Genomic DNA, 7,232 nt, shown 5'->3' with positions numbered 1-7,232 from the left:
GGTTGAATTGATGATATTTGACCTACAGTCAAGAAAAAGTCCTTTAGACCCTTTTCCCTAACGATGATCTGGGGCAGGTGTCCAAGTGTTTAGTTCTCTTGGAATGGTTTTATGGGTATTGGAACTGAGCAATGTCTTTATTTTATCCCTTAAATGAGTTTTAATGAGCAGGCAATTATGTGGATATTGAATTGATACACACACTGGAACTTGAGTATATTCCAAAAGTCTTGTAAAATGTTTCTTTTTAACCATTTACTTTTCTCTATTACTTCATCCATCCACATCAGGACTCGCAACTGTTGATTTGATATACATTTAGGTCAATGCATTATGTAGCTGGATTGACAATTTAGTTCTGTTTCAAACTTTAGTTCTGTTTCAAAAGTGTCTTAACTCGTAAAACCTGCTTCATACCATTTCAATTTTTTTGCCAAAATTGTGTGGCGGCCATTCTTGTCTGCTCAAACAGGATTTACATTAAGTAAAATGAATGTTCCTACCTCAAGCAGGGGAAAATAAATGTATCATATTACCACATGCCGTTTTTTGCTAATTGTATGAATAGCGATTCTGTAATAGTGCTCGTCGGTCTCCTGTCTCTCCTCTCCTAACCAATCAGCTGTTACAAGAAGAGAAGCTAAAGAAAATCTGCTCAAAAAATCCATCTGTCCTGCTTAATTTTTAAGTGATTCATTCTAATCTGGAGGCCGTCCATGTGAGACATTCAGTGCTTTTCTTTGCTCTATTTCATTTTGTTTATAATGGTTCAGAATTTGATCAAAGCAAGCATAACTCTCAAACGGGGCTCATGCAGCATTTACCATGATTCCTCAAGGATTGTTTTGCCTTGTGCTGAGTGCCAGTGAGAAAAGGCCTTATTTTGCATATCCTAATACATCAACAGCGTCTATGAATATTTCATGAAGGCTTGGCTGTTGGAAAGGTCAGCGTGCTGGATGGAGTACACTCTGTTGCTTCTAGAGACTAGTAGAGGGAGAAACCACAAAAACCATTAGTTGTAATGATATATTATATATACACTCCCTAAAGCTGTTTATTCTCGTAGTTGGTAGTTTATATGTGATGTCCATGCCTGAGGTGGCTGGTGGGAGGAGCTGTAGAAGGACGGGCTCATTGTAACAACTGAAATGGCATTATGGGACGGAGTCAAACGTGGTTTCCATATGTTTGATAACGTTCAATTTATTCCATTCCAACCATTACAATGAGCCCGTCCTCCTATAGCTCATCCCACCATCCTCCTCTGGTCCATGCACCTCATTCGTTGCGCCCGGGGCCTACGCCTTAGAAGGGCTTGAGATGAGAACATGGAGGTACTAGAATGGAATCTCACCCAGCCTCATTGTTCCACTAAGGGTTCTGACACTTCCAAGGCTTCCAATCTTCAGCTCCTCGTCTGAATTCCTCAAGCAGAGTCAATCTATCCCGGGGTGAACGGCTAGAGACACTGCTGTCATCCAGGGGGATGGGATTATTTCAAAGGGAAACGGCTCCTTCCCCTAACTGCTGCCTGACCTTCAGCGCCTGCAGCTCTGCCCAAGTGTGCATGACGGAAATGCATGTAGGCAGCAAGAGAGAGTAGGGGGGAATGGCCAGGCTAAGCGTGCATTAGGGAAGGATACTGAAGTGCCGAGCAGGTAGAGGCAACCGGCCTTAGCCAACTACGCTCATAAGGGAATGGAGAGTGTCGGCTGTGTGTACGTGCGTTTGCTCAGAGAGAGTGGTTTGGCTGGGTGTGTGTGTGTGTGTGTGTGTGTGTGTGTGTGTGTAAAGGTAAAAGCGAAGCTTGAGCTTATTTCGCAGTTAATGAGCCTGCTGGGAGGATTTTGTTCCCGTTTCCAATCTATTTGTTTGTGGCCCTCTCTCTGTTTGGTGTAGGAGGGATGTATATTAATCATCATAGAGCATTGTGTTCTAGTACAGCAGAGGTCCTGCCACCTTGGGGTTCGTTCAGGATCGTTATAGTCTTGTAGGCGGTTTAAAAAGGTTCCACACCGTTCAACATAACCGACAAGGTTGAGTAATTGGTTGCGAAAACGCTCTGTTTTAAATTAGAAGTTAGAACTAAGTGGTCTTTTAGCAGTTTATTTATTAACCACTGATTATTTGAATTTAAATGATTCACCCCGCATGGAAGCCGTTAATTTTGATTATAAACGTTCCCCTATTTCATTACACCCCACATTGTTTAGGATGGAGAGTGGAACAGTTTATGGCTCCATATTTGGTCTGTTGATGTGAATTTCCCCCTATGACGAATACCAGGGCTTTATTTACGATGTCCTTGATTATATTATTTGGCCCTGCTGGGCTGGCAGGCGTGCAGAGACCGAGGAAGAGGCAGTCACTGATATACAAGCTCCCCTTAAAATGGGCATGAAACTAGTTCCAACCCAACCATGGCCATTTCATACAGCTGCAGTTATTTTTAGAGGCTTTTATCTTTAGAGGATGAAACTCAAAAGTAACAAGTCCATATATTTTATTCTATGGAATGCAGGCCAGCACCAGTAATTAACCTATCTAGGTGTGAGTTGTTGCTTTTTGAATAGAAACAAAACAAATCGGAAATTCTAGTGATTACTTCATTAAAAGGGACCAACTGGGTTCAATGAAACTACTTCTGAAAAACAGACGCACTAGTTTTTTGTGGAGTTTATTCAGGGAGGCCTAGTGCCTCAGTTTCTTAATGTATGCTAGAGCAAGGCAGAAGATTCATGGCCTACTCAGGGACAGGGGCAATAGAAGGCCAATTCTACCATGTATCAAAAATAGCTACGACAAATAAGTCCTGAGGTAGTCTGAAATCATTTAAAACCTTCATGTCTTGGAAAGTTTGGATGCAGACGGTGGTACGTGTTAGTGATCTCATGCTGAATGTAGCTGCACCCTTTCTACTATCAGTACGAGGTTATTTTCTCTGAAGATTTTATTTATTGATACGCCTTCTGAAAAACAGACGCTACTAGTAACTGCATCACTGCTCAGAAGACGAGACGACTCTTCAATGAGAAACCGACGGATGAGTGTTCTCTCAGAGGCAGCGGAACTTCAGCTGATTTAAAACCTGAACCACTCCCTCAACTAAAGAGTGAAATGCAGAGGGAATCACACTTTACGGACATATAAACATCTCGTCACAAGTGTACGTGGGAGAGAGTGGAGGACTAGCAATCAATGTGGAAATAGGAAGCTGATTGTATCATTTTTTTTATACAGTGAGGGAAAGAAGTATTTGATCCCCTGCTGATTTTGTATGTTTGCCCACTGACAAAGAAATGATCAGTCTATAATTTTAATGGTAGGTTTATTTGAACAGTGAGAGACAGAATAACAAAAAAATCCAGAAAAACACATGTCAAAAATGTTATAAATTTGATTTGCATTTTAATGAGGGAGATAACTATTTGACCCCCTCTCAATCAGAAATATTTATGGCTCCCAGGTGTCTTTTATACAGGTAACGAGCTGAGATTAGGAGCACACTCTTAAAGGGAGTGCTCCTAATCTCAGTTTGTTACCTGTATAAAAGACACCTGTCCACAGAAGCAACAATCAATCAATCAGATTCCAAACTCTCCACCATGGCCAAGACCAAAGAGCTCTCCAAGGATGTCAGGGACAAGATTGTAGACCTACACAAGGCTGGAATGGGCTATAAGACCATCGCCAAGCAGCTTGGTGAGAAGGTGACAACAGTTGGTGCGATTATTCGCAAATGGCAGAAACACAAAAGAACTGTCAATCTCCCTCGGCCTGGGGCTCCATGCAAGATCTCACCTCGTGGAGTTGCAATGATCATGAGAACGGTGAGGAATCAGCCCAGAACTACACGGGAGGATCTTGTCAATGATCTCAAGGCAGCTGGGAACATAGTCACCAAGAAAACAATTGGTAACACACTACGCCGTGAAGGACTGAAATCCTGCAGCGCCCGCAAGGTCCCCCTGCTCAAGAAAGCACATATACATGCCCGTCTGAAGTTTGCCAATGATCTGAATGATTCAGAGGACAACTGGGTGAAAGTGTTGTGGTCAGATGAGACCAAAATGGAGCTCTTTGGCATCAACTCAACTCGCCGTGTTTGGGGGGAGGAGGAATGCTGCCTATGACCCCAAGAACACCGTCAAACATGGAGGTGGAAACATTATGCTTTGGGGGTGTTTTTCTGCTAAGGGGACAGGACAACTTCACCGCATCAAAGGGACGATGGACGGGGCCATGTACCGTCAAATCGTGGGTGAGAACCTTCTTCCCTCAGCCAGGGCATTGAAAATGGGTCGTGGATGGGTATTCCAGCGAGACAATGACCCAAAACACACGGCCAAGGCAACAAAGGAGTGGTTCAAGAAGAAGCACATTAAGGTCCTGGAGTGGCCTAGCCAGTCTCCAGACCTTAATCCCATAGAAAATCTGTGGAGGGAGCTGAAGGTTCGAGTTGCCAAACGTCAGCCTCGAAACCTTAATGACTTGGAGAAGATCTGCAAAGAGGAGTGGGACAAAATCCCTCCTGAGATGTGTGCAAACCTGGTGGCCAACTACAAGAAACGTCTGACCTCTGTGATTGCCAACAAGGGTTTTGCCACAAAGTACTAAGTCATGTTTTGCAGAGGGGTCAAATACTTATTTCCCTCATTAAAATGCAAATCAATTGATAACATTTTTGACATGCGTTTTTCTGGATTTTTTTTGTTATTCTGTCTCTCACTGTTCAAATAAACCGACCCTTAAAATTATAGACTGATCATTTCTTTGTCAGTGGGCAAACGTACAAAATCAGCAGGGGATCAAATACTTTTTCCCTCACTGTGTATTGCATACACCTGTCAAATCCTCTCAGATCTCCACAAGTGCATATGATCTACACCCCTCTAACTCAACTCTGGACCTCGAAGCCATTTCCACTGCCTTTTTTCATTGTTCCCCTTAATCAGGGACTGATTTAGACCTGGCACACCAGGTGGGTGCAATTAATTATCAGGTGGAACAGAAAACCAGCAGGGTCCAGACCTTGTAGGAGAGAGTTGAGTACCCCTGGTCTAGACTCTAGGGGTTGTTTTGGTATTGGGCCATAATATCCACTAACTGGACTCTGTGGTTGAACCATCCACACAGACTCTCTGGGTTTGAATGACATGAACAGCCAGACACATTCAACCATTTGTTTTGGTTACATGTTCAACCATGTTTCTGTGAATAACAGATTAAGTTATTACAACAGCTGATGGTACTTTCTATCTGGGTCATAATCAAGAGATGTTCTGTAATGATATTGTAGCGAGCGGGGCATGGAAGCGAACCCAGGCCGCTGGCGTGAAAGGAAGTCGCACTACGCATTGTGCCAGTAGGTTTAACCCACTTTGTGGGAATTGTATTGTCTCATAAAGCGAGGATCACGACAACATTGATATTGGATCAAAATGATGGTCTATGTCAAAAAGAATTGCTTGGTAAAACATGTTCCCCTCCTCTCTAAATAATTAAATAACTTAAAACTAACAAGCAACCATGATGATATGAAAAACAGTGGAGCAACACCTGTGACTACAAATGACATAGTGGGATACGTAGACTTCGTTTAAACAGGCAGCCCAATTCTGCTCTTTTGCCCAATTAATGCCTAAAGCTCTGATCTAGATACAAAAATGTACCATGGTGCTACAATGGTACTTTCACGTATACCATGGTATAGTCTGAATCATGGAAATGTACCATGGTTTTATCCTTGAACTATGATGGTACCGCCAAGCACCTAAATAATCAACATGGTATTTCATCATGTATACAATGGATAATGGAAATCCCATGGATTTAACCTGCGTGATACATTCTACCATGGTAACGCACAACCATAATAGTACCATTGTGGTTTTATTCATTGTACAACTATGGTACATTTTTGTAAGTGCTGATTGGTCAAAAGATACAAAAATCCCTCCCAAGAAACATACTGCAGATTGTTGAAAAAAAGATGCATATGTATGTGATTATATGGACATGATTAACACCCTTAAGACAATGGACAATATTGATCGGGAGATGCTTATGGTTCGCTTTGATGTTGATTCACTCTAAACAAACATCCCCCACCAGGCAGGCCTAGAAGCTATGGAAGCTCTGGCACACTGTCTTAGTCAACGACCCAGCGGTACACTCCCTAGCACTAACTGTATTGTCGAACTCGCTGACATTATTCTGACTGAGAACTTTTTCATGTTTGAAAATGAAATGTTCATTCAACAAAAGGGAACTGCTATGGGTAGTAAAATGGCACCGAATTATGCCCACCTGTATGTGGGGTTGTTTGAGAATAATTGTTATTTTCAGCCCTAACAGTCCATTCTTGGGCCAAATCAAGCTCTGGAAACGCTTCATTGATGACACATCTCTTCTATTCCAGGGCACAGCAGAGGAACTTCATCAATTCCACTCCTTCATCAATACAAGCAGTGAGCATCTGATATTCACGCTCACCTTTCATGCAGATGTAACAAGTTTTCTGGACATTTTCACAAAGAGGGCGGGGGTGGCTTTAGCACGGACCTATACAGGAAGCCGACGGACAGGAATTCCCTGTTACGCGGAGATAGCTTCCACCCTACACCCCTGAAAAAGAGTCTCCTATCAGCCAGTACAGTCACATATGCAGGATCTGTAGTACACAGAGTGACTACGACAAGCGTACTGTCTGGATGAGCGCTTCAGACAACGGGGTTACCCAGAGTATTTTCTGCATGACCCACTGGACAGTTAGAAAAATATGACCCAGGATGACAGCCTCACTCCAAAACCTCCCCACCCCCCTGACCAACAGGTCCTTTGCTTTCTTCAATACTCCTCACTTGGCTAACAGTTAGACCACATAAACACTGGTACATCTTGAGCACTGACCCACAACCTGCAAAGGTCTGATTTTCCACCGGTGCCAAGTAGCACCGGGATAGTAATTACAGATGTGGCCAATGTACCCACTACCCAGTGTAACTTTACGAACAAATGCACAACATTCAATCACCCCATCGCAGGCAAGTGTTATAGCCCTGAAAGGTGGAAATATAGAAATAAATCACACAGAGATGTAGCTTCGGTTTCAAGTCACTTGTAATGAGGGTTTTCATATAAAATCATCAACCATTTACATACACTACCGCTCAAAAGTTTTAGAACACCTATCATTCAAGTTTTTTTGTTTTTTTTACTATTTTCTA

General features: G+C 42.7%; 1 protein-coding gene across 3 annotated transcripts in view; it reads left to right on the top strand.

The window, feature by feature from the left end:
* gstcd (glutathione S-transferase, C-terminal domain containing) overlaps positions 1–540 on the top strand; it is a 68,236-nt gene extending 67,696 nt beyond the window's left edge. For all 3 annotated transcript variants that reach the window (XM_045722604.1, NM_001173910.1, XM_045722605.1), the window contains 1 exon segment: positions 1–540. This exon segment is cut by the window's left edge and continues 556 nt beyond it. The gene's annotated coding sequence lies outside the window, so the exon portion shown is untranslated.
* The last annotated feature ends 6,692 nt before the right edge of the window (positions 541–7,232 follow it).

Source organism: Salmo salar, chromosome ssa08 (assembly GCF_905237065.1).
Source record: "Salmo salar chromosome ssa08, Ssal_v3.1, whole genome shotgun sequence".
Taxonomy (NCBI): Eukaryota; Metazoa; Chordata; class Actinopteri; order Salmoniformes; family Salmonidae; genus Salmo; species Salmo salar.
This window is presented reverse-complemented; position numbering and strand designations above follow the sequence as displayed.